Below are 23555 nucleotides of genomic sequence, written 5' to 3' on the forward strand. Positions count from 1 at the left end.
AGTCCTTTGCGGGAACCGAGAGCCAGTACACACGTATCTCACCTTGAAATCCTGATTTTTATGTGGGATATCTCAAGTTTAATTAGAATTGATCTGGGACGTGCAGGTCGCTCAGTCAATTAAGTATCTGCCTTCAGCTCAGGTCACGATCCCAGGGCTCAGGGATCAGAGCTCCACATCAAGTCTCCCTGCTCAGCGGCCAGTCTGCTTCTCCCTCCGCCCCTCCCCCTGCTTGTGCTCTCTTCTCTAACTCACTTTCTCTCTCTTAAATAAAATCTTTTTAAAAATTTTAAAAATCAAAAAAATAATTAGAATTGATCCAACATGTGTTCAACATTATGTGGCCCAGACAAAATGTGTCTCCAGGCCAAGTACTTCCAAGAAGCCCACAATCTGTGACCTGAGCCAGACTTACCCACCTGGCTCCACGGCCCATTTTAAGCCAGACTGACGTAAATGGACACAAACGAAATCATATCACAATTAACAGTAGTTGTTATTTCCTCAAGTTGGAGCCATAAATATCAGAAGGGGAGGTGGGCAATGTGGACCACCGAGTCTTCCATAGCAGGCTTGGTGCATCCCCCAAAAGAATCCAACCTAATCCTTCCAGGCTGGCTTTCTCACCTTCTTCCTTACTCGTCTGCCCCAACTGCCAGTGAATTTTAGTCAGAATAGTCTCTCTGGTGGGTGACCTTCATTTCTGTCACTACACTGTAAAGCTCATTCTCCCTTCCGATTAATAATGGTGCCAGAGGAAAGGTGAGTGGCAGCTCTTACCCTTGTGGTGTCGATGTCACACTCCCTGCCCTCATCCTGTCCAGTAGAATGTCCATCATCATCCAAGAAGCTCCGCCCTTTTTCCCTCACGTATATGTGTGGTGCACATAGGCATTTGGTGGCCAGAAAGAAGAGAAGAATCCTGTTTTCTGGTTGTATCAGCCAAAGCAATCACTGGGAAATCCACTCTCACCTGCAGAGAAAGCCATAGGTCAAGTTTTAGCTCCAAGGAAGAAACACATCTAAGACATTCTAACACAGACTCAGTGATCTGGGCATTTTACTGATTAGACCCATATCTTAGAGCCCCATCTCATCTCAGGGAGGGTGTGTTCCTCTCTCCCCGTGGAACCATCACTCTCACTGGACACATGGATAGGGAGCTCCAAGACCTGACTTGCAATTGCTCTCAGGCTTAAGGACTCTTAAGTCATGACCACAGTGGACACTTGGAACATCTCCACTGACCCCAAAGCCAACAAAGCATGCAAAGATAAAATAAGGCACTAGAATTAGGACTACAGTCATTCACTTTCCACATAGTTTCTCCTAGAAGTATTGTTTTTCCCAGCTAATTCATCAAGGATATACTTATAAACCTCTAAATGAATACATTTTAATCCATTTCAGAGACCAAGTTCTGAGCATGACTGCCCTAATAGAATTAACACTGCTGCTCTAATTTGAAATCAATAGGTTTCAAAGGCTGGCCAAATTCGATTTTGTCTTATTTGTCCATTGTTGTATTTCACAGATCAGAAATGACTACACAAGCCAGATCAGAGTCCTTAGGTGAAACAGGTGTGTGTCCATGGATGTGTGTGTAGTGTGTATGGGGGAGTGGAGGGGTGGGCGGGATTAAGCTTGTACGAGAACAAAAGGACAAAATTACATTTCTCTGTCTGAATAAATTAAGGAAAACAAAAAGTTTCCAGTTCCCAACAAGGTAAGCCTTGCCTCATGTCAATCCCTTCCCATAGATTTATACTAGTATCTAAGCATCTCTCCATTGATTTTCATGTTTTCCAATCAATGCTAGATCCTAAAGGGGGCCAGGGGTGGTTGGGGAGGAAGAAGAAAAGATTGATTCCAAGCTTCAGTAGGAAAATGAAGGAAATGCCTCCAGCTATGTCAGTCATTAAGCAAACATTCATTATCACTAAAGATATGCCTGGAACTATCCTAGCAAACAAGATGCCGCGCCTGCCCCCTCCTCCCCACTCCAGGAGCTCCCAGGCCCAGCACCAAATGAAATAAAAAGGAATGGTATCCTACCAACATCAAGGGGATGCGATAGAAAGGGAGTAAAGCAGGAACACACTGGTCCCAACAACGGCCAGGGTAACCCTTCAGTGCATTTTCACCACTAATAATAACAATGAAAGATTCAGAAAAAAAAAAAATGCAGCTCTACGCAAAGTAAATTTCTGAGATGGGACTCTGAGCAGAAGAGGTAGAGAAATCTCAACAAGGATAAATAAAATCAATTCAGGAACTAAAATCCTCCTCCTTCTCCTCCTCCTCCATAAGCTCCCAGCAACACATCATTGGGTCAGTCTCAAATATTTGTGTTCCACTGAAACACAGAAATGCTGCTGTGCCTTTTTCTTAAAGGGTAGAGCACACATGTATAGTCTTCCTTTGCCTATCAAATACCTTTCCAAATGTAGCACATTTTAAGGGAAGGTAAGATTAATCTGGCTGGGAGATAATTAATTAACTGCAAACAGCTTTGATACGACTATATTAATTACTGAAGAAAAAAATTAATGAAGTACTTAGGCTATTTGGCACTTCTAAGAAACCCTAAGCATTGTTGGGCACTGGCTCATCACAGAAGGGCTGGCCCAGGGACAGGCTGTGAGGTGAGCCAAGTGTATTTTTTTTACACAAACTGGTACCTAGTGGGCCTCCATCAATGTCTGATAAATTAATAACATACCTGGCTGCCCTTCCTCTCCGCCCCCCCCAAACTCAGAATGCCAATGTTCCACCTCATTTTCCACCCCTATGACTCCTGTCCAAAAAAACCTAGATTTCTGGAAAAGATGTAATACCAGTCAATACTTCTCGTTGTGAATTTATGTCAATTCACACCCCTCCTAGGGCATTCATTCTAAGGGTAATCTTTCTACATAAATGACACCAGCATTTTCTGAGTCCCTACAATATGTCAGGAACCTTCCAGGAGTTTCACACACCTCATCTCTATTCTCAACCACTGAAAGTGCGAACTGTTGTGATCTCTATTTTATGAGTGGGACATTAAGCTCAGGGAAGCTATTTGTCCAAAGTCCCAAAACTGATGGGTGCCAGAGCCAGGATTCAAACTGGGGCAAGTCTGCCTGATTTCACTCAGCACAGAAAATCAACTTTGATCCATTAATTACTGAAGAAAAAAAATCAGTTGTTGGGGAAAGTTAAGGATTTTCCCAAACCAGCAAGGCTTTGGGAAAGAAAAATGTATACATCCAACGCAGTATCCCCTTCCTGCTTTACAATCCCACCAAATGGTTCCATGATCTATGTTCCTACCACCCCTATCAGTGTGTAACTGTTCCAAAGAAGACAGTATTGTTTGCAATTTAGTTAGGTTTCTGACTTTGCTGGTGATTCAGCACATCAGGTTCACTTAGCCTCTGTAGAATCCTCTTCATGATAAAAGGGGGCCCCCTCTGCGGCATCCTTCCGGTAGGCCCTCTAGCGTGGCTATACTTCCTGGTGGGTTGCCTATAGCATTCAAAAATGTACAAAATGACTTGCTCCATTATTGAGAGGGAAAAGGTGGAGATTAAGTGGCATATTGGCCTCTTTCATCATCCAGAGAGCTGACATCCAATCTTGGCACAGAATGAGGAAAATCAAACGGACAAGCAGACAGTATACAGCGGTAATAATAACTCCCTATGCCTGTCTCCCAGGACTCAGAATCACAGGATTAAGGTTGCTCTCCAAAAATTAAACTATAAAATCAGTGTCTGAGAGATCAAAGCAGACACTCTGAGTGACACTGCTGCATAATAGGTCTATGTCTTATGCACTTGCACAGAATCCTGAGTGCACCTGTTACTGCCCTGCTCACTTTCTTCTGAAATATTGTCACCTCCATCTACCCACTAGACCGGGCAGCCTCCAGTTAGGGACAGTGTTATAATGTCAGTCTTCATATTCATTATCCCTGTTACACAATGGTGCTTGACACATTTTTATTGAACCAATTCCTCTCCCCCAAGGCAACGAGACTAAAGAGTAAATTAACTAAAAAGAATCAATATGGATAATGAAAGGCAGTTGGTCAAAGGGAAGCAGAGGAGGAAAGTGTAAAAGATCAAAGTAGGTTACCAAGACCCAGCCCAGAACTTTGCAAAAGGCATCTCATCCTGAAGATGTAGCACCTCCCAGTCCTGATGGGTATATCCTGAGTGGCTTGTTAAGGGTCTAGACCCAGAGTTTCAGGTATCATTAAATACCCAAAAACCTCTCCTTGTTCTGATTCCAGACTCCCTGAGGCATCTCCTGGCAATTTTAGTTCCCAGGCATCTCGCCAACGGGGAGCATATGAGCTGCCAACATGAGTGTCCACTCTGTCCACTAGTTATATTTATAAGTGGAATGTAATAAGGCAGGAAGAGGTTTATTTACTGAGTTTTCTGTGAGTTTCTATGAGTCAATTTGCTAGAGTTTGATCAACTCTGGGACACTTGAAAGTGAGTTTCTGAAGTTGCCAGGCTGCGAGAGAGCCTGACCCTGACCTGTGATAGAGTTACCAAGTAAATGACACCTTTAAGCACCACCCTGACAGCCAGCCAGGTTCCCTGGAGACATCCTAACCTGACCAACTTCTACAGGAGAGTTTCCTCAGTCTTTGCACTATTGACATTTTGGGGCCAGGTAATCCTCTTGTGGAGGGCTGTCTGATGCATTGCAGGATGGTTAGCAGCATCCCTGGCCTCGACCCACTAGGCGCCAGGAGCACATCTCCCCTCTATCCCCTAAGGTCATGACAACCAAAATTGCCTTTCCCCCAGAAAGTAAAACCATCCCCAGTTGTGAACCACTGCTCTGAAGTAGAGTAAAAAGACCTCAGATACCCATTTGGAAGATGGGAGATTGTACTAATACTCTGTCTGCTGACAGGAGCCGGGGATATTCCCCTGGACACTTGTTCTAGAATTCAGTCATGGCATTTCTGGTGTCAGACAAGCGAAACTTTGCAAGTGAGGAAAGATAAAGGAAGGTTAAGCTTTTGTTGAAACTCAAAGCATGCATCAGGCAATTTGAGTCTAGAGTAAAGGTTACTGATTTTCTTGGAGAATCTATCTGATATTTGCTAACATTTTTGGTGCCAGAATGACTCACCGTGCAATGCACTCATATAGTCTGAAAGATGTCTTACTATACTTCTCTGCATATAGGGGTCCTCCTGCTGACCATACCTGCCCCTGAACAAGCTCCAATCTTGTGAAAACTCATTGATGTCCCAGGAAAAATGCAAATATGTGTCAGTTTTGTAGTCTTGCCATTCTTTATCAATCACAGACTAATTTTCAATAAAATCCAAGAGTAACGAATTAATAGGAATAATAACAAAAGGTGAAATTTGACCCTACTTCTATCTTGATTAACTAATGAGAGTGGTAGTCTGGGGTTTTGCCTAAATAAAATTAAAATCTCACATTCAGGCTGCCATAATTAGATTTAGTGTACCAGAAAGACTGTACTTAAATTTAAATCCCATAATCCAAAGCAATCAGAATAATACAACACCTCCCAGTTGACTCAGACAGTAGATTTCTAAGAATATCCCTGAATTACTTCCTTTTTCCAGATTATCAAAATTTTGAGACATCCAATAATATGTGAAATCCTTGAATTAATAATGATTTTTTTTAAATTTTGCTCTGTCCACAGAAGAAAATGAAAACTTCTCAGGGTCTAATACATTCAGGGATTAAAAATAAATTTATAGAAGTTCTGGTCTTTCTTCGGGGAAGAAACCAGTGAGCACCTCCCAAAGCAAAGCCCCTAAATTATATTTCAAAAGTTAATATAAATTATATTTCTCTTGGCCATCCAGAATGAATAAATGTAATACCATCTCCAGAAATCCCTAAGGCTTGATTTCTCGGGTAACTAAACACCACTTTCCTTTCCTTGGGTTCTGTGTTCCTAGACAACCCTCCCTGGGGAACAGAGGGAGACAGCAGGCTGCTGCTGAGTCACTGAGTCACCTCCAAAGGCAATCTTCAGAGAGGAAAGTGAGGAAGAGCCCCGAGAAAGCGAAACACCGCAGCCACTGACCTCAGCACGGTCATCCCCAGGTGCTGATGGGGGCCCCAGAGATGGGAGTGCCCCATAGGGCTGTCACTGTTCCACCAGCCCCAGAAAGGAACTGCCCTGGCTCCCTCCCCCTTACAGGAACCCCCTGCAGTAGATCTGGCTGGAAGCAGGGGCTCAGGCTACAGCTAGCAAACAGACAGGAAACCAGCCCACCGAGGGGCTATAGATCCTGTGTCATCTGGCCCGTGGCTGATGCATCAAGCATCTGCACTAGCCCCATGATGAAACGAGTACCTGAAAGCAAGCAGTTTTATGGAACAGAGGAGAAAAAACATATCATGCCATGGTAACAGAGATGGAAACAGGCAAAGGGAAACCTTCTGGAAGATACTGTAGAGATGTGTATTGCAAAATCATGGTTTCACACTTGAGAATGTATCCCGAGGGGATGAATTAGATAAGTGTGCAAGGATGGGTATCCAAGGATGTTCATTGCATCAGTAGTTATATAAAAAGTCAAAGGCAATCTAAATGTCCATCAGTGGGGAAATATGTCAGGAGGTAAGGCATCTAATGGGATATTCTGTGGTCATTAAAAACTGAAATACTCATAGTAAGAACTATAGTAAGAGCTCCCGTATCCTGAATCAGATGTTTCAATACCCCTGGGCATTTGCATATCTGAACGCACCTAACCCTCTCAGCACTTGAACAAGTAGTATTTTTACTGGATTCACTGTACAGATGGAGGAACTAGTAAATAGAGAAATTAACTAACTCTCCAGGGTCAACAGCTATTAAGTGATGGTCTCAGAGTTGGAATTTAAACAATAAAGCTCTAAAGCCATTCTCTTAACCACAATGCTCTACGACCTAGAGATTCATGAAAAGATCATCACGATATGCTAAGTGAAAAGAGAAAATAATTATAGTACAATATACGGCCTGATCTGATCTTTATAAAAAAGGTCTAACTTTTTGTGGGGGAAAAAATCTCTAAGGATATGCTACAATGTTAAATGCTTTCTCTCCGGCTGCTGGAATTTGGGGTGGTTTTTGCTTCCTGCTCTGTGACTCTCAACATTGTGTGGCTTTCTTTGCGAGGATTCCAAAACACGCCTGGAATAGTCTTTTATTTTTTGGAAAAAAATAAAAGATCAAAAGTAGCCTTGGTCAGTACCCGTGGAGGGGAAGGGGGAGCCGGATAAATGCTAAGGTGATCTCACCCTACAGATTTGGGTGAGATGGGATCCTCCACCGACGGGCTCCTTTGTCAGCTGTAGAATCATAAGCTTCTGTGACATTCATGGCTGCTTTGTGGCAGGCACTGTCCTGGGAACTATGGCAAAGAAAAGATAACATGGCTCCTGCCCTCAATGCTTACAGGTACTTAGAAGGGTTATGGGAAGGCATGTAGGTAAATAAATAACGGCAGTACAAGCAGAAGATGTCAGATACCCTGAGAAGAGATACCAAGACGTGCCATGGAAGTTCACAGGAGGTAAGGGGTCCCTCCGGGATTGGGAAGGAAGGACAACTATGGGAACAGGTGGGATTTGAGCTGAGGCTGGAGGGTCAGGTCAGACACGAACAAGGAAAGAAGACAGGTAAGAGTGAGAAGGTGGTTCTGCAAGAAGAGGAAGGAACACATGCAAAGCCCTGCAGACTAGAAAGCTTGTGGTATGTACAGAGAGCAGAAAATAGTTGAGTCTGGCTAATGGAGCCCTATGACCTCCAGGTGTTCATGTAGAGTATAAAGAACTCTCTATACTTGCACTATCCACACCTTCATGAGCCAGGAATATAACCAAGGTGAGTCAGTGATAGCTTTACGAAAGAAGAACGGATTGCAGGTGGCCCAGCAGAGAATCTGCTGAAACGGGAACCATAATTCAGGTCTCTGGAACTACATAGCTACAAGGAACCAGTCAGAGAGACATAAAAATAAAATTAAATAAAATTAAAATTAAAAAAAAAAACGTCTCAGAGTTATCGCTGTTTGTGGAACATCTGGAAAACTAGAGGCTGATGTTGGGTACAGCAACCCACAGGAATGGCAGTGACCTAAGACAATGGCAAGGCCAGAAACGTGGGCAACATCAATCACATGAATTTACCCCACTTCTCTCTTGCACTTCCACCTAACAGCCAGAGCAGGAAAGCAGTGGTCAGTAGAGAGAACTAGGAGGTCCTTAAATTTAGATGCGGGGGGTGGGGGTGGGGGAATCTTGATTTGCACTAATCTCTAACTGAAATTCAGTAATTCCTCCCCGTAAAAATACGAGCAGTGCCCCAGGGCAGTAAGAGCAGTACCACTGACTTCAGTCCATTAGAAGTTCCAGATAATTTTATATTATAGCACAGTTGTTCTAAGTCTCAGAAAATAATCACAGAAGTTCACTGTTTCTTTAAAATCATAGTAGTTACAGACTTACTGCTAGATCACCCTTCAGGAGCTGATAAAGAAGTAAATACATCACTAAATCATACGTAGGTTTAAATATTTTGAGATATACATATTTCCATATACTTGGATTCCTTTACATTCTGTGGTTCTTGTTATTTGTATTTAAAAATGCTATTCTGAAAAGTGGTTCATAGGCTCCCTCAGACTGCCAAAGGGGTCCATGGCACAAAAAAAGTTAAGAATCCATTAGCTAGGTCATAGGGTAGCTCTATTTTTAACTTCTTAAGGAACCTTCACTTCCAGAGTGGCTGTGAAGGTTGCTTAAGAAGTTAAAAATAGAGGTACCCTAAGACCCCATTATTGCACTACTGGGTATTTACCCCAAAGATACTGACGTAGTGGAATGCTGGGACACCTGCACCCCAATGTTCATGGCAGCAATGTCCACAATAGCCAAACTGAGGAAGAAGCCACGATGTCCTTTGACAGATGGACAGATAAAGAAGACGTGGTCTATATATACAACAGAATATTACTCAGCCACCAGAAAGGATGAATACCCACCATTTGCTTCAACATGGATGGAATTAGAGGATATTATGCTGAGTGAAATAAGTCAATTGGAGAAAGACAATGATCATATGCATAGTCTCACTCATATGTGGAATATAGGAAATAGTGAAAGGGACTAGAAGGGAAAGGAGGGGAACTGAGTGGGAAAAATTAGAGAGGAAGATATACCATGAGAGACTCCTAACTCTGTAAAACAAAGGGTTGTGGAAGGGGAGGTGGGTGGGAGGATGGGGTAACTGGGTGACAGGCACTGAGGAAGGCACTTGATGGGATGAGCATTGGGTGTTATACTATATGTTACAAATTGAATTTAAATTTAAAAAAATGTAAAAACAAACAAACAAAAAGAATCCATTAGCTACAGATCCTATTAAAATGTAAGTCACATCATGTCACTCCTATGTTCAACTTTTCAGTGGCTTCCATCTTACTCAAGGCAAAAGCTCCCCTCCTCCCATTCCACTTATCTGATTTCATCTCCTTCTCCTTTCTTTCATTCCTGTCTGGCATAGTGGTATCCATGCTATTTCTTAATTATTCCTGCCTCAGGGCCTTTGCACTGGCTAATCTCTGTGCCTGAAATACTCTATCCATAGGAGACTGTATGGCTTGCTTCCTCGCTCTCTGCAGGCCTGGACTCAAAAGATATCTTCCAAATGAGGCCCTTCCTGGTTACCTTATCCAAAATATCCCCCACTCCCTACTTTATTTTTTCTCCTTAGCATTTATCACTCCCCAAAATATACTTACAGACATGTACTTTTTATTTCTTTATCATATTTATTATTTATTTCCTCACTCAGATATGAGCTCCATGAAATTAGGAATTTTTATCTGCCTTAAACACCACCATATCCCAAGTGCCTACAACCTCGTCTGACACACAGTAGGTTCAAAATTATTTATTGAATTCATTAAGTAACATTTGTCATATAGCTTGGCTGCTGGCTGCTTCCACTCCATGTCGAATTTTTTTTTTAAGATTTTATTTATTTATTCATGAAAGACACAGAGAGAGAGAGACAGAGACACAGGCAGAGGGAGACGCAGGCTCCATGCAGGGAGCCTGATTTGGGACTCGATCCTGAGTCTCCAGGATCACACCCTGGGCTGAAGGTGGCATTAAACCCCTGAGCCACCCGGGCTGCCCTCCATGTCAAAATTTTAAAGTCTCCCCTTCCCATCGTATTCATGGGAGAAAAGAAAAATCACGGCAAACCTACTTGTAAAATTGTGGCCACCAGAGAAGAAAGGTAGTTTAGTCATCAGCTACTGCAGAGAGAGATGCATTTTCTTCCTTAATAAAAAGAATTTTCATCAAAGATAAGATAGATGAGTTCTCTCTCTCTCTCTCTCTCACACACACACACACACACACAATATGTTATTGGATCAACAAATACAAAAAAGTAAATGGGAAAATTGGTATGTCATGTACATCCAGTAAAAGGCCCACTAACCCAGCTTGAAACAGAAGTGATGCCAGTTGATAAGATCATCACACAGATTCCACCTGGCAAACAGTAAAAGAAACGGACAGTAAACAATCACATGAGTAAATAAATGCAGGTAGTAAGTCACCACACAGGCACGGCTCAACTTAACCTGCTGCTGTGAAAATATACAATTGCCCGTTTTAAGGCACTGTTGCTCAAACTAGCAAAAATGCACTTAACATTGGGAAGATCTGAACTTGGCAGGGCTGCCTTCATACACATACAAGGAGCCTCATTCCATTCTGTACCCTGGAGCACTCTGTTTTAATAAAAACAACCTAAGTAAGACTGGATTCCTCATTGCTATAAAACATGAGTTGAGGACAAAGAAAGTACTCTTTCATATCACATACATCCTTATATAGAAATGATCAAGTCATTCACATATTAAAAAGTAACAAAACAAACTCTCCCAACCCCAACTGCTCTTTGCAACACAGCTTCTTAAAATCATTTTTTACACTCCCCCTTCCTTCTTCTTGTGCAACTCTTGCCCTAACACTCCACTAAGTGTTTTCACTAAGCACACCTCTCATCCGTGCGTGACTTACCAGCCCAAGGATTTGTCACTGCCCACCCCCCAACCCCTGGGGGTCACTGATGCCACCCGTCTGACTACTCACTCTTGGTTTCCGGTGAAACTCTGCTTCGTGTTCTGATACCTTAAATCTGGGATCACAAAATATCCAGAGGCCATGCAGAGGCCCCAAATGAATAAAAAAGGACATCTGGCTGCTGTGACAAGCTGAAGAGCACCGGCCCTGCCAAAAGGGGACTTCTGTCCCTTATCTGTGCACATCAAGTGGTTGCATTGCCCAACTTCTCAAGAACACCCACAAATCTTATTTTTATGTGAACTTTCCCAATTTTCTAAATGTTGGCAATTATTGGTTTTAATATTTTACTACTGTGAGCCAAATCAAACAAATCTGTAGCCTGGGTATAATCTTCAGGCCTCAAATGTGTGTGGATGTAACCCCATGGATTTCTCCTGTCCCTCCGCTCCTCTCTCCAGGAATTTCATTGAACTCTAGAGCCTGGATATGTATCTCCTGCCCGGATTGCCTCCCTCCATTTCAGACTCCTATAACTGCCTACTGGACATGTCCATTTGAATGTCCCAGTGGGACCTTAAAATAAATGTGTCCACACTTTCCCTTCATCCTCTATTCCCAAACATTTCTCAAATTCCTTTCCTTTCCTTATCCTTCCTGCCTCTGCTTTAATTCAGACACTCTGTATTTTACCATGATTACAATCCACTTCTAATCGTCTTCCCTGCCCTGGATCTAACCCATCCCCTACCTTCAGATTCATTCTCCATGCCATATTCAAGCACCTTCTAAAATGTGCAAGCTTCAAGTCCCCTGACAGCTACCTCCCCTGCCCTTCCGAATGAACTCTGGACCCAGACTGCTTGAGTCTGAAACCCAGCTTCACCACCCACTAGCTGTGTGACCTTGGTCAATTAGTTGAGTTCTCTGAGCCTTGGGGGTTTTTGTTTGTTTTCATTATAAACTTTTTAGTGATTTATTTTATTTAAATTCAATTAGCCAATATATAGTACATCATTAGTCTTAGACATAGTATTCAACAATTTATCAGTTTTGTATAACACCCAGTGCTCATCACATCACATGCCCTCCTTAATGCCCAGTTACCCCATCCCCCTACCCATTTTCCCTCCAGCAACCATTAGTTTGTTTCCTACAGTTAAGAGTCTTTCATGTTTTCTCTCCCTCTCTATTGACTTCCCATTCAGTTTTCCCTCCCTTCTCCATGATCCTCTGTGCTATTTCCTATATTCCACATATGCATGAAACCATATGATAACTGTCTTTCTCTCATTGACTTACTTCATTCAGCATAATACCCTCCAGTTCCATCCACATCGATGTAAATGGTAAGAATCTATCCTTTTGATGGCTGAGTAGTATTCCATTTTATATATATATATGTATATGTGTGTGTGTGTGTATATATATAGAATCTTCTTTATCCATTTATAAAGATGTGGGACATATATAGATATATTTTTTCAATGGACATCTGGGCTCTTTCCACAGTTTGGCTATTGTGGACATTGCTGCTATGAGCATTTGGGTGCAGGTGCCCTGTACAGATCACTACATTTGTATCTTTGAGGTAAATACTTAGTAGAATTGCTGGGTTGGGACTTCATTAAGATAAAAAGCTTCTGCACAACAAAGAAAATAGTCAACAAAATTAAAAGGCAACCTATGGAATGGTAAAAAATATTTGCAAATTTCTTATCAGATAAAAGGCTAGTATCCAAAATCTATAAAGAACTTATCAAACTCAATACTCAAAGAACAAATAATTCAATCAAGAAATGGGCAGAAGATATGAACAAAGAAGTCATACAAATGGCCAACAGACAAATGAAAAATGCTCCACATCACCTGGGATCAGGGAAATACAAATCAAAACCACAATGAGATACCACTTCACACAAGTCAGAATGATTTTTTTCATTTATAAAACATGAATACTAAATGTCACAGATTACATAGAGCAGTCATGAAGATTAAAAATAAGATAAGCCCTGTGTGCTTAGTCCATAGCAAATGCTCAATCAAATGTTAACTATCATTATTATGATTCCTTATCCATTATCCTTACATTCCACAACACAACTCAAACTCTAGAATGATGAGGAATTACCTGAAATTCCCCCAAAGTATCCTCAACTTCTCATTCGTCTGCTCAGAATGCCTTTTGACATTCATATTCTCTATCACAGTCTCTAGAACCAAGCCCTGACCCCAGACCTCTCCCTACCCCAAATCCAGGCCCCCATCCCCATCCACCATTGCCTGCCTTTACCAAGTATTTAACCTGCTGAAATGCAGTAGAACAATTTCCTGGAAGCCTCCACCACTGCACTGTGAGCCCCACAAAGGCAGGGCCTACGTTTTCTTAATCTTTATATCCTTAATGCCCAGCAAAAAATAATGAATGGCTGGATGAACTTTGTTAATTCACAGATCAACCCAGAGAGGCAGGTTTTTATGAGGTTCAGAATGGCTTAGCACGCAGGGGAAACAGCAAGCTCAGAGCCCAAGCTCAGCTTTCTGGATGAGGCTTATGTTGGGGAAGCTGCTCACATTCTGCTCTTCATGGTGCTGCTTTGCTGTCTGTTTTTACACACTAGGCTCGTGTCCTTAAAACAACTTTTACTTCTGTCCTAGCTCCCTAAATGAGTGTGGGATGATACATATGAATTGTCATCAACTTATGCTCTTGCCATGAAGAGCTTCAAAATATCTAGAAAGGCCTTGTAGATACAAGTGACCAATAGAAGAGTCACAATTATTTCTATGCTTACCTCTAGAAAGATGTACACTCAGCCTTCTTTATAGCATCCATTACAAAATAATCTCTAGCAAGCCTCCTCTAGTGCTTACTTTGTACCAGGCACTGCTTTAAATACCTTATTTTATCTACCTTAAGGCAGATGCTATTACTATCTCCACTCGGCAGATCAAGCAACTGAGGCCAGAGACATTAAATAGCTTTCTCACAGTAAGTGGTGGAGCCAAGGTTCAAATTCTTGGATAAGAGCAGATTCTTACCTGGCCGGCCAGGATTCAAATCTCAGTTCTGCTACCTTCTAGTTGTATGACTTGGGTAAATTATTAAAATCTCTCAGATGTTTTCTCATCTGTCGATAGAAAGATAGGTAGATAGGGAGGGAGGGAGGGAGGGAGGGAGGAAGATACATATGGTATAGATAGAACAAATATATAATTTAAAATAAAATGATAGTACTTATCTCAGATTGTTGTGAGAATGCAATGAGCTACCATGTAGGCCACATTTAGAACAGTGCCCAGCACACAATACAAGTGCTAAAGAAGTATGCGTTGACCCCACCAGGTAGACACACCTCAGGGGTACCACAGGCAGCAACACAAGGGGAGCCAGCCAAGCTCATCTGCAGGGCCTTAGTGAACTGTGTCCCTTTCAGTCCATTCTTTGCTCCATTTTAGCAAATGACATCCTTGCATTCACCACCACCCCCCACCACACACACACACCCCTTTGAAAACCAGTGGAAAGGGCTACAAGATTAGTCTTTACACTCTGCTGTGAGATAAGGCCTTTGGATATTCCCACATCTTGGGGGGTTCTTGGGATACAAGCAAGAGATGCTGGTGTCGGCTAACTAAACAAATACAATTTTTGTCAGAAGGCAACTTGCAGCTCTCAGGGTCAAAGAGAAACTACTCACAGCAGAGGTCTGGGCAAGGAAGCAACTCCAGGCCTCTTCCAACCTTGAGTCACTCAATGGACAGAGCATGTGATAGGCTTAACCATACACCACCTGCCCACCAATGGCTCTTACCAGGGCAGGGACCAGAAGCAGCTGGCAGAAGGAACCCATGGGGACATCCTTAGTGTTTGCTGTCCCATCAAGATAACATTCAAATGGGGAGGGATAATTATCCAAAGGTAATTAAGGGGTTTCAGGAATAGCAAAGCAACATGTGGCCAAAAACACCATTCACCTTTCCCAGCGAGTTCTCCATTCTTGAACTTAAAATATAACACATAGAGAATGTAGAAGCCTGAGAAATTTCGGGTATCAAGAAACAGACCAAGTTAATGACTGGGTGACAGAGACCCCTTTTTATACCCCTGAATTGCACTAGTAGACAAGTCAATGGCATGGTCTTGCCCCACTTCTAATTCCCTTTCCTCTCCACAGGCCAGAGAGACTTTTCTGAACTCCAAGTCAGGATGTGTCATTGCCCTGCATACACCTTTAAAAGCTCCCAGCATCCTGAGGAGAGAGTCCAGACTCCTCCTCAGATGTCAAGCAAGAACATCCTGTCTGCCCCTCTGGCCTCTGATGCACCAGTCTACTTCAAACCCTTCTGCCTCAGTCCCAACAAATTATTCACCATCTTCAACCTCACAATGTACTCTCCTCCCCAAATCTCCTTGACGCTCTTCCTTCTGTTCCCTTCTTTTCCAGTTAATCCCTTTGTCTACAAGAAATCTGCTCAGATATCACCTCTTTCAGGACACTTCCCTTTGATGTACCACACGTGAGCACATGTGCATACACACACACACACCCCCCAGATGCTAAATAGGAAAAAAATAGTCACTTCCTCTTGATGCTTCCAGAACCCAATTTCTTTTCTTCTTCTCCTTTTTTTTCTTCAGGGGAAGAGGGGCAGAGGAAGAGGGAGAGAGGGAGTCTTCAGGAGGCTCCACATCCAGCATGATCCCGACATAGGGCTCCATCTCATGACCCAGAGATCATGACCAGAGTTGAAATCAAGAGTCTGACACTCAACCAACTGAGCCCATCCAGGCACCGCCAGTCCCAATTTCTTAGCAACCTCACCAAGACACAGTAGTTTTCAGTGTCTGATACACAGCGGACAAGTGGGAGATTTGAGTGCACGTATCACTAAATGAATGATCTACTTAAGGATAAAAGACAAGGATTTTCCTGCTCAAAATGGAGTAAAGGAGGCTGCTTGGGAGTTGCCTTTACATCATATAGGCCTTCCTGAGGCCTCCAAGACACTGGGATGAGGATGTCTTGCTGAGCTATTGCTTCTCTGTACCCAGTGGGAGCGTCCGACACATTATGACATTTCCAAAGAATTGTAGAAAAGCGCTTATTGCTACTAGAAGTAACAGAGTGCTTTTGCCAAACCATAAATCCTCAGTATGTTCAGAAGGAACTCAGGGAGCCAAGTGTCTACTGCTCTAGCAAGTTGCCACAGTGGCTATTTCATGGGGTGAAAAAAAAAAGTTTCATTTAGAATTTAAAAGATATAATCAAATAAATATGATCATTCACACAGCATCTAATCCATTATTTGAGAGGTAGAAAAAATGTTTTTATGCTTCACAAACATCCACATCCAGCTCCTAGAAGCCACCCTGGGAGGATTTTTTTTTCCTTAACACTTTCCGCAGAACTATCTGCTGTGACTAACCGCATACTTCATCAACATGAAAAAAAAATTATAAAATAATGAGATTCCCCAGACAATGTGATCCATAAAGCTTTCAATTTGACTTATTAACATTAAATCTCACATCTCTCTTTTTTCCAATTCATTTCCTAAGTGCATCCTCCTCACAGGGTTTCCAAGTTTTCCACACAAGGAGGGAGGACGGGGGACAGAGCTGGAGGGAAGACAGGGAGGTTCTCTGAAGAGCGAGGTATCCTCCTGAGAGGGCAACTCAAGGCCAAGACCCAGGAGATAGCTCTGGGCACTACCTCAGGACAGACTCCTCAGTAAACAGGAATGCACACTTGAAAAAAAAGGAAACTTTGCGTATCCTGGAGGAAAGCATGGCTTTCTTAACCTGATTTTCACACTCAAAATTTTCCATGTCTTGAGCTTCGTACTCAAGTCAGGTTAGCAAAGGAAATTCAAAATCCTTTGAATTTGGGATTTAATCAAAATCCTAGACTAATCTGGTAGCTTCCAAAACAGTTAACAATGGAATGGTGCAAAGAGAGTTTTTTTGTTGTTTGTTATACAAACTCTGGGAAAGAATTATGGTACTTTTACTTTATTTTCAGGAGCCACCTAGGTCTTGCATTTGAATCACAGATAAGCAACACATTGAATTGCTAAAGTTCAAGTTTGGATAACATCTGATGAGAAGAGCTAAAAACTGTAGAACATAACAAAAAATTAATTTGGCTGCAGATTTATTCTATATCAGTAGTTCTCAAAATGTGGTCAGGAGAACCCTGGGATTCCTAAGACCCTTTAAAGAGTCTATAAGATCAAAGCTGCTTTCATAATCAACTAAGATGTGATTTTCCTGTTTACTTTCATTCATTCTCTCACAAGTGTCCCATAGAGTTTTCCAGCAAGTATATGACTTGTGGGATTATAGACTAAACAAAGAAGCAAGTCCAAGAATCCCACTGCTTTCCATAAACCAGAGGATAAATACATTTGTAAAAATGTAAACCAATGCCACTCTTGCATTGTTCTTGTTTTGAAAAAAGATATATTTCATAAAAATATGCCATTTATGTTAACATGTAATGAGGTTATTGTTATTTTTTAAGATTTTATTTATTTATTCATGAGAGACACACTGTGGGGGGGGGGGGTGCAGAGAGAGGCAGAGACACAAGCAGAGGGAGAAGCAGGTTCCATGCAGGGAGCCCGACCTGGGACACCATCCCAGGGCTCCAGGATCAGGCCCCAGGCTGATGGCAGCACTACACGGCTGAGCCACCTGGGCTGCCTGGTTATTGTTATTTTAAATGAATTAGTAATACTTCAAAATTTGCCTATTTTAAGATTTTTTTAAGTAATCTTTACACCCAACATGGTGAATATTACAATTTACAACCCCAAGATCAAGAGTTGCATGCTCTACCCAAGTGAGCCAGCCAGGCACCCTAAAATGTAACTAATTTTAATTTCTAATATATAATTGATAGATGAGAGTATACACTGTAGCAGCCAGAGTCATAGCAGGACAGGCATTTAGAAAGTTTCTTCCCCTCTTTTTTTTAAGATTTTATCCACTTATTTGAGAGAGAGAGAGAGAGAACATGGCAGGGTTGAGGGGTGCAGAGAGGGAAAAGCAGGCTCCTCCCTAAACAAAGAGCCCACCACAGGGCTTGATCCCAGAACCCTGGCAACATGACCGGAGCCAAAGGCAGATACTTAACCAACTGAGCCACCCAGGCACCCCCTTCCCCTCTTTGACCAAGTTTTAGTTGAAAGGAGTATAGCCAAAACTGTAACCAAAGGAGACATTATGCTTCTAGAAAAATCTCAAGGAAAAATATTACAAGCAACAGTAGTAGCTATTGGTTTGGGCTCTAAAGGAAAGTGTGGAGAGATTCAACCAGTTAGCATGAAAGTTGGAAATAAAATTCTTCTCCCAGAATATGAAGGTACCAAAGTAGTTCTAAATGACAAGGATTACTTCTTATTTAGAGATTGCGACATTCTCAGAAAGTATGTAGACTGAAATACATTATTATTGTAATGGTATCACCTGAAGCTGCCCTTTCACAATTGAAGTTATGAAATCTTTCATCATGTACATAATTTCTGTCTCTTTTATAATAAACTAATGGTATCCAAAAAAAATATGGATAGATAAAACCCACATTAACAGGAGCTTTCAGGGGGTTCTCAATAATCCCTAAGCATGTAAAGAATCTGAGACCAAAACAAAGGAATCTCAATTTCTCTTTTCCAACTTATTAATTGTGATAAAAATACACGTGACATAAGATTTACCATCTTATCTATCTTAAGGGTACAGTCCAGTGGTGTTAAATTCTTTCCTAATATGCAACCATCAGTACCATCCTTCTACCTTCTGTTTGCATCTTGTCAAACAGAAACTCCCTTTCTAATTGGTACTTCTATGGTTTGTCTACTTCTGTGCAATCCACGGAGCAAACCCCAGCAGCGAGCACTCTTTCCCCTGTAGGGTGTGCATCTGTGTGCATGGTGTGTGGAGTAGAGCCCTGCTTTCAGCAGAAGGAACTGCACCTCTCTTCTACACCACACAATCGTGGCGTTCCACTAAGAACCATCTGGCTTCCTACTCCTTCTGACTTACCTCTGCATTTGCGAGCATTCTGAAACCTAACCCCAGTGCCTAATAACGTTAAAGTAGGATTTATTTCTGAGTTGCTGACACTGACTTAGGAATGAAGGGTTGTAAAACAGGGATTGCAAAAAAAATTTTTTTTAAAAAAAGCATCTGAAAAAACAGGGCTTGCTTGGGTGCTTTTAAATGATGTGGATGACAGGAGTGACTGGTCAAAAACAGCTAAAAGCAAACCCATTAGAGTTTAGGGCCACATTACACAACCGTATCTTGTACTCTTTGCTTCAAAGCCTCCTCACGTAAAGGACACTAGATGAGAAGGCAAAATGCACTGCAGTGTCCGCATTTTAAGTCGTGGGGGGGAGGGGGGTGGCTGGGAGAGAACTCAGTACACATCACCACAAAGATGTAACCACACTGTCCTCTGCTTTCTAATTAGGTCAGGAAGTCTGAAGAAACTACATAAAAGGTGAAGTTCTCAGGCATCATATGAACTTTCATGAGATTCCTAGTTTTGCATATCCAGAGAGCTTACCCTGTGCATTTGTGGTTTAAGGAGATCATAAAAGATAAGGATACCGATACCTTTCTACTCTTTGACAAAGATGAGCACCTGGGTGGCTCAGACGGTTGAGTGTCCAACGCTCAATTCCAGCTCAGGTCATGATCTCAGGGTCTTGAGATGGAGCCCCAAGCTTGTCTCCACGCTCAGCAGGGACTCTGCTTGAGATTCTCTCCTTCTGTCCCTTCCTCTGTTCATTCTCTCCCTCTCTCTCTCTCTATCTCTCTAAAATAAATAAATAATTTTTAAAAAGAAGATAGATGGATGGATAGACAAAAGGACACTGACAAAAGGACAATGACACTTTTCATTTATACCTTTAGCCTGGAGGAGAAAAAGGTTCAACCCTGAAACATCATTGGAGCTAAATCATGGCCAGATGATGTCTTATCACCAAGAAGAGGAGGGGAGGAGGAGGTTTGATGTAAGCAGCCTCATGAAGGTTCCACTCTTAGAAAACTGAGATCTTAAAAACCCACAAGAAAACCCTGCCCAGAAGGTATGATTTATTGACCTCAAAGATAAGAGTGCTGACCTCACTTTTTGCCAGAACCCAGGCACCTCCTCTCAATCCAAACCAACCAACCACAGTCTGGCTGCCAAGTTCACCTACCACTCTGGCCAAAGAAATTATTTACCTTAAGTAAACCCTAGGAAATGCTTTGAGGTTCACCGTGGCATGTCAGAGTTTAAGAAAATCACACCCAGTCTGTAAAAGAATGAGAGTTTAAAAAAATGTGGGCATCTTCAAGCCCCAAATTTTAGTCTGCTGTCATTCTTTTATCTCACCACAATAATTATTTGTGAGGAGGAAGTCTGAAAACTGATCTTTGGAGTAACTGCCAGTTCATGGTCCTACCTACGTCCTCATTCCACACAGCTACAAAGGGATCACTTTTCCAAGGCCCCATTAGGCTATGTGTCATATTCATTATGGATCTTTAGGCTGTCACATTCTCCCAAACGTGTGTCCCCAAATGACAGACCAGAGGTACCTCTCTTGCATTCTTTTATGAGATATCCATGGATAAAGAGGAAGAGTCTTATGTGATGAGGAAGAGTCAGTAAGGAAGGATTCCACTAGGACACTTAGCCATGCCTAGAGCTCTCCACCAGGCCTCACCCCCACAGAACTCAGCGGAGCTCAGCATCTCCTCACCACCAGGCTTATCGCTGCTGCTGTCTCTCCATTTAAGGCAATTCAAAAGCAGCTTATTGGTAATCATCAAAGAGCAAATGCTTAGAAACTCACCACAAATGTTCCACATACCCACTCATAGTTCTCCTAATTCAATTTATAAAAATGATCCAAATTAACACATATGAATGACACTATTGAAGAAAAATATTCATAGACAGATTACCTACTTTTTTCAATGATAAAATCAACAGGCTGTGAGGAAAATAAGAACAAAAACAAAGATGATTAAGAGATAAGCTCAAATTTCTCCAGCAATTAGAGACAAAACCAGAGCTAGGATTCAAATGTCTTATCTTCTAGAAGTGCTAGATATTACCCCAAGCACAGAGATGTGGATGTGTTGACTCAATGAGGAGCTGGACTCAGCTCCCTAACCTCAGCCAGGACTGCTTGCACATAGATGGGCATATCCACACCCCCTGTCTGGCGCCCACTCTGCCTCTCTGATCCCTTCCAGAGCCAACCTGTATAATTGTGGCCTCTACTTTCTCAGCTCCTATTCATTCCCACTCAGTCCAATCTGGTCCCAACTCTCCAAAGTTCCAGTTGAGGAGGCTCCCAACTGCCATGCCTGAGCCTCTCCGATCTATTCTTCACTGTCTTCATGGACTATCTTGCAGAAATGTAAATTGGCTCCTGACACTCCCCTCCTACAAATCCAAGAGATCCTTCCTGCAGCCCCCAGGATACACCCAAAGGTCTCTAAGCTGACATAAAGGGTACAGCAAGGGGGCACGTGGGCGGCTTGGTGGTTGAGTGTTTGCCTTCGGCTCAGCTTGCGATCCCAAGGTCCTGGGATCGAGGTCTGCATCAGGCTCCCCGGTGCAGAGCCTGCTTCTCCCTCTGCCTATGTCTCTGCCTCTCTGTGTGTGTGTCTCATAAATAGATAGATAGATAGATAGATAGATAGATAGATAGATAGATAGATAAGGGGGGAGGAGTGTGCAGCATGATCTGCCCTTTGCCTCCTTGCCAGCCTCCTCCCAGCCATGACCCCCACCTCCAGCCCCACCCAGCTCTCTGGAAGTCCCTCCGAGGCTCAGTGTGCATCCTTGCCTTCAAATCCTCACACTCCATCCACAGCCTGGGATTATCTTCCTCCCACTTTTCACTTGATAAACTCCTGTGCCTCCCTCAGATTGAAAAGGGCCTTCCTCATATCTTCCCATCTCCTGCACCTAAATGAGTGCCCTCCCCACCCTTGTTCCTCTGCCCCCAGTAAGTTCTTTAGAGCACCTGGCACTATCTAATGTTTGCATTTCTTTGTTTAATGTCTGTCTCCTCATCCACCACTTACTACTCCGTGCCCGTTTCCTTCACCACAGTACCCCAGCACCTAACAGTATGTACCCCCGGGTAAGTACTCCAGTCCTTATAGAATGAATGCTTGTACATATTTGTATATGTATAAGAGATTTATGTATATATAAATATACATTTATATATATGACCACATAAGTTACTCATTAAGTCAACATTGGTAAGCATCTCCTAGCTGCTTAGTTGAGCTCAGCTGATCTGCTCAGGATGATGAGCAGGAGGCTTGCATTCAAGAGGGACCTCAACAAGCACACTGAAGCCAGCTGCTGTCAACATTAACTGCTTATCTATAACATTATTAGCTAAAAGCAGATGTTAGACCTTTATCATTCAACACTTGGGCAATTACGGATAATTTTAAAGGGTGTCTACTCCAAGCAAACCATGGTGCCAGGCTCTGCAGGATTCCAAAGAGAGCAAGAGCCCCTTGCCCACAAAATGATAAAGAGGAAAGAAAAATGATAAAGGAGGACACGGATGGAGCTTCTTCTAAATCAGGTTCTACATTTGACTGCATGTTCTAAACAGTGTTACTGAATTCACCATAATTGAAATTTCTCTCCACGTTTCACATACCAGACTCCTAAATGCAAAAATGAAACAAGAGCGACAAATACTTTCTCCTCCCCTGCTCCTCCTGACTAGCCAAGAGCAGTGACTGAAAGCCAGCTTCAGGATGAAATTCAAACTGCCAGCTCCGAGGACCCTCCACATCCACCCCTTCCTTGTGAGACAGACAGATGATGATGGCTTTGGAGTCAGAAGACCCCTTGCCATGGCTAAAGTCAAGTGGCTCACTTTGCCCTATTTCCTTATTCCTTTGCAAGATGGGCTTCTAACCACCACCCTGCCCATGGCCTATGGCACTGCTACTAGGAGTGAAAGGTTACTTGTGAAAGTTTCCGCAGACTATAGTAGGCTGTACAAATGTGACAGTTTGTGACTTTTATCAGGACTCAAATATTTAGCATCTCGTATTGACCTGTCTAGTGCTTGTTAATCTCGAGCCTCCAGGTCCACTGTATATTCAGGCTCAGAGAACACACGCCTTACAATCTGCCTGCCGGTGGTGCCTGCAGTACTGAGCACATGGCACCCACATAATAAATTCTTGTAGGTTGGTTACTTTTTGGCGTTTTTGACGGATTTGACTCAGAGTACAAAGTGTTCCATGACCTTCCTGGGTTTCTCATTGATAATAAGCACTTTTTCTGGAAATAGCCATACTGTTTATCTAGACAATAATCTTTATGATCTTTCTCCCTTTTCCCCAATTATATTGGAAAGAAAACATTTTTGGCAAAAGCATAAAGAATACTTTTCCAGTGCAATTTTCAAGGT

The 23555-nt window shown here is 42.4% G+C and overlaps 1 protein-coding gene and 1 pseudogene across 7 annotated transcripts in view; one reads left to right on the plus strand and one right to left on the minus strand.

Moving 5' to 3' along the window:
• Positions 1-23555, minus strand: part of KCNS3 (potassium voltage-gated channel modifier subfamily S member 3) — a 41144-nt gene that overhangs the window by 13439 nt on the left and 4150 nt on the right. For 6 of the 7 annotated variants that reach the window (XM_072771003.1, XM_072771001.1, XM_072771006.1 and 3 more), the window contains exon 2: positions 781-973. The gene's annotated coding sequence lies outside the window, so the exon portion shown is untranslated. Of the gene's footprint in view, positions 1-780; positions 974-7286; positions 7381-23555 lie in introns of those variants that run through there. The other variant, XM_072771007.1, reaches the window with a different exon arrangement.
• On the plus strand, positions 17999-18537 carry LOC140600811 (10 kDa heat shock protein, mitochondrial pseudogene; annotated as a pseudogene).

The sequence above is a fragment of the Canis lupus genome, chromosome 12, assembly GCF_048164855.1.
Source record: "Canis lupus baileyi chromosome 12, mCanLup2.hap1, whole genome shotgun sequence".
NCBI lineage: Eukaryota > Metazoa > Chordata > Mammalia > Carnivora > Canidae > Canis > Canis lupus.